The 4,442-nt window shown below is 51.5% G+C and overlaps 1 long non-coding RNA gene across 2 annotated transcripts; it reads right to left on the reverse strand.

Moving 5' to 3' along the window:
• Positions 1-665: 665 nt before the first annotated feature.
• LOC104866145 lies at positions 666-3,081 on the reverse strand. 2 transcript variants are annotated; one of them, XR_002025542.2, is made up of 3 exons: positions 2,945-3,081; positions 2,105-2,380; positions 666-899 (listed from the first exon to the last, which is right to left on the reverse strand). It is a non-coding gene; the product is annotated as an uncharacterized LOC104866145 (long non-coding RNA). The 2 variants fall into 2 exon arrangements; XR_781353.3 differs by having other exon boundaries at positions 666-907.
• Positions 3,082-4,442: the final 1,361 nt, after the last annotated feature.

The following is a 4,442-nucleotide window of genomic DNA, read 5'->3' on the forward strand; positions in this document are numbered from 1 at the left end:
TCTCTCTCTCTCTCTCTCTCTCTCTCTCTCTCTCTCTCTCTCTCTCTATCTCTCTATCTCTCTTTCTCTCATCTCCCCAGTATGGTGGTCCAGTCTAACCTCCTTCCTGGAGGCTCAGGGCTCCAAAGCTACCACCAGAGAGACAGAGCCAGGTGGAAGCTGTGTCATGTTGTGACAGAGATCAAATGTGCCACCTCCACCTCATTCTAATTGCTGGGACAAGTCACTAAGCTCAGCCCGTGTACCATAGAAAGGGAATCAGGCTTGACCTCTTGAAAGAAGTACTACATCAAAGCACATGTAGTAAAATCTCTACAATTTGATTTCTGTTCCTCAGTGTTCACGTCTCTAAAACGAGGACTATGAAAACAGAGTCCTTCAAGGGGCTACTCCTAGAATGAAGGAGATAATTCCAAGGAAACAGTTATACAATGTCCCAAACATAGTAAATACTCTTTAAAATGCTTAATCATGCCATGTAGATTAAAATAAAGTAACTTTTCGCTGGGCCTGGTGGCACATACTTGTCTTCCTGGCACTTGGGAGGCTGAGGCAGGAGGCAAGCTGTGAGTTCAAGACCAGCCTGGGCTACATAGTGAGTTCAAAGCCAGCCTGGACTACACAGTTAGACTATGGCTCATAAAAATAGAAACAAATAAAAAAATTTAAGCGAACTTCTTGCCTTTCTCCAAGTCTTTAGATGTCCTCCTGGGGTTTGATCTAATTCTTCTGGATTCTTTGCAGGTGCCAGCCAGCCCTGGCAGGGACACCCAGCTGAGAAGCACCTGGCTGGGCCTCCAGATTCTGCTCTGCACCTGGCAGGTCGGGGTTAACTCCCTCCTGGCTTGTTTGTGAAATCAATTGCTGAGCGCAGGTCGCAGGCTTCTGGCCAAGCTACCCTGCTCCCCTTGCAAGGAGCCATGTCAGAAGAGGGAAAATAATTAGTCATTAAAACAAGTGCTTCGGGAACATGACAGACGCCAAGCCCCAATCTCGCAGCTGGGTGACATCCTGACATTTAAAACAGCTCCACACCCCCTCCCGATGCTCCCCATGCATCATCCATCTGCTTTCCCCAGTCAGTGCTGGTGGCCCAGAGAAGCATCCGGTTGCCCTGCTGGCTGCAGACTCTGTGTACCGGGGGATCCTGGAATAACTCATCCTGTGTCATCTGTCTGGCAGAAGTGGCATCATACAGTGCCTCTCCTCTAGCAGCTAACATCCTCTACCGCTAACAATATCACAGTGACGGGTCTGCCTCTCACTCAGCCGCCAGCACACACTTGTCTGTCCATCCATCGAGCCATTCATCACCTCCTTCTGCTCACCATCCGTCCATCCATGCACCAGTCTACCCCCTACCCACATGCACCCACCTCCCCACCCCGCATCTCCACCTATTCACCCATCTATCCGGCTATACACCTACCTACGCATGCGCTCGCTCACCAACTCCCCCACCCTCCCTCCATCTCTTCTTCCATCCATCCATATACACACCAACGTACTCACCCCCATCCACCTCCCACATACTTATCCACGGCTGTTTACCCATCCGTCCATCTGTATACCATCCTACCCATGCGTCTGTCCACTCACTCCCTCCCCAGTCTAACCCATCCATCCTCCACCAGCCTACCCATCCATTCTCCTAGCCAGGCAATCAACGCTTAATGAGCACCTACTAGCTATCTGTGTATTCATTAATTTACCCACATAGCATTTATTAGTAGCTGACATTCATTCATTCACTCAGCCAACCTGCATGTATAGAGAACTTAATATTCATCCATTCAGCAATGATGACCAGGTGTTTATGTATTCACTTAACAGTGATCAGATACCGACCGTTTGGTTATTCATTCATTCAACAAACATTTGAGTAGCCATATAGATGGATGGGTGATAGATGGATGAATGGGCTGGTGGGTGGGTGGATTATTTAGACAGTCGTCCAGAAAGCTGATTTACTGAATATTAACTAGTGCTAGATCCTGTTCTTGCTATGATTAGAACACAGTCCATGGGGCCGGGGGTTTAGCTCAGTGGTTCTGCTGCCTGCCTTGCTGGTGTAAGGGACCTGAATTCAATCCCCGGTACTCACCAAAAAAGAACACAGTCCATGCCCTAAATGACACCGTATCTAAGCAAGACAACACGCTTGTCAACAGATGCCTGTTTTTCACTAAAGCATACAGACTGTAGGGGAGCCCCCAGATGTATAAGGCTTCAGAGGAGGCTTCCCGGGGGCGGGGTCAATAGGTGAGCTGCATGCAACTCAACTGTGGGTTCAACGTCCAGGTCGCTTTAAATCCCAGTCCAGGGTTCTAGTCCTGGGCCTTGGGGCTGTAACTTTCCTTCTGAAGGTCATTTTTCTCATCTGCAAAACAGGGCCAGTAACAGTGCTAAGGAGACAGAATGTGGCAGGCGAGGCATCTGTGGTTAGTGACTCTGAAGCCACCACATCTAAGTAGCAGTTGTTGGCCAAGTGGGAAGCAGGATGGAGGGAAGTCCCGAAGCAAGGCCTAGAGCAAGCCCAGGTGCCAGGATTCTCCAGCACAGGTCCAAGATGTGGAGAGACTGAAAGTCATTTAGAGTTGCTTCGAGAAGAGGTGTGAGAGGAGAGGGGAAGAGAGGGTCTGGGGGAAAGGTCAGCATGGTGAAGGGCTAGAAATGCAAAGTCTTGGGTCCAGTCCTGCTGGCGGGGCGAGTCCAGCCTTACCCAGGGAGTTCACCAGTCCTCCAGGTGGCCTCAAGCTCTGGCAGAGGGTGTGCAGGGGGTCACCCTCTGCCCCAGGTGGGCTGGGCTAGGCCCGCAAGGTTTCCCCGGGGCAGTTTGTCAACAGATCCGCTGCCCTCTGCATATGATACCTATAGCTTCGGGGAGTCCAGGCTGACAGTGTCCTGCTTGGGCCTGGCCCTGGGATGGGGACAGAGTATCTACCTGCAGGTGCCCTCACTCCTGAGAGTCAGACCCCAGGGCACCGGGCCACAGATCTGCAGTTCCGGATGCTGTTGCCCTCCCCCATCCCAGGTCACACGCAGGATGTCACAGGAAACAATGTGCCTCTGCAAGCTGCCCAGCTGCGTGGGCGGCAGCCTGGCGTCAGGCATCACAATGACTCCCATTTCCTAGGAAACAGGGAGTCGCACTTGTACCTTTGCTGGGAGCCTCCGCATTTGGAGCCATCATGTGACTCAGGGAGCTATTTTTAGCTTCCCCAGGCCCTGTGTTGTAGGAAGAGTGATTTGATGAAAATACTAAATTCATTAAAAGCCTGGGGGATGGGAGGGGAGGAGGGGTGGCCAGCATGGGGAGGCTGCCGCCTCTGAGATCCTGGCTGGGCTGAGCACAGCTGGGACCTGCTGCTCCCTGAGGTCTGCACCTGGCCGCTGGGGCAGTAGGGCAAATAGCTCTTACGGTTGCTGTCACAGGTACTGCAAGGCAGGCTCTGCGCCCCACTTCATCTACCACGATACTCCATTGTGCAGATGAGAAAACTGAGGCTCCTGGGGACGCCACAAATGGTTCAAGGTCATCAGCTAGGAAGCTGGGAAGCAGGGCTCAAACCCAGGACCAGGACCCCCTCTACACAAAGCTACAAAGCTGGGGAACCATTGCGGACCTCAGGGCGTGGGCCTGAGCAGCTGCCTGGGCCCCTGAGTTGGATGTCCTGCTCTGCTGTCACCACCTTGACATTCTGGGTCACTTTTTAACCTGGAGCAGGGCCTGCACCACCTTTGCAGGCCCCTTCCATCTGCGTGCTCAGCTGGCCTCTCAGGGTACTTTTCTTACTCCTGCCCTGAATCGAGGGGGACTTTCTTTTTATTGTGGTCCCAGTTAAGGTCCAGAATCAGAAAACACCTAGACTTGGATTCCAATCCCACCTTTGTCACTTTTTAGCTATGTGCCCCTAAGGTTTGGCTTTGCCCTTCTGCATCTCAGTCTCCTCACTTGTTGTTGTTGTTGTTGTTTTGTGTGTGTGTGTCTGTGTGTGTGTCTGTGTGTCTGTGTGTTTTATATACTGGGGATCAAACTCAGGACCTTGCGCTTCTAAGATAGGTGCTGGCACCACTGAGGTAAATCCCCAACCCAGTCTCTTCATTTTTAAAATGAGGATGGAACTTGTTCCTACCTCCTTTCACTGCTACGAGGATGAAATGTGGGTTTCAGTGGCAAACAGTCAACATGGAGCCAGGCACACAGTAGAAACTTCACCAACGCTAGTTACAGGGTGTTCGGGGTGGGGGAAGTGTGTGTGTGTGTGTGTGTGTGTGTGTGTGTGTGTGTGTGTTTGCACTGAACCTGGAACTCAGGGCTTTCTCACTGAGCTACATCCCCAGCTTTTTTTATTTTGAGGCAGTTCTGTCTAAGTGTTGCTAAACTTGTGATCTTCCTGCCTCAGCCTCTAGAGTACTGGGTTACAGGCATGCCCCACCAT

Source organism: Fukomys damarensis, unplaced genomic scaffold, assembly GCF_012274545.1.
Source record: "Fukomys damarensis isolate Sample0158 unplaced genomic scaffold, DMR_v1.0_HiC HiC_scaffold_28, whole genome shotgun sequence".
NCBI classification, from domain to species: domain Eukaryota; kingdom Metazoa; phylum Chordata; class Mammalia; order Rodentia; family Bathyergidae; genus Fukomys; species Fukomys damarensis.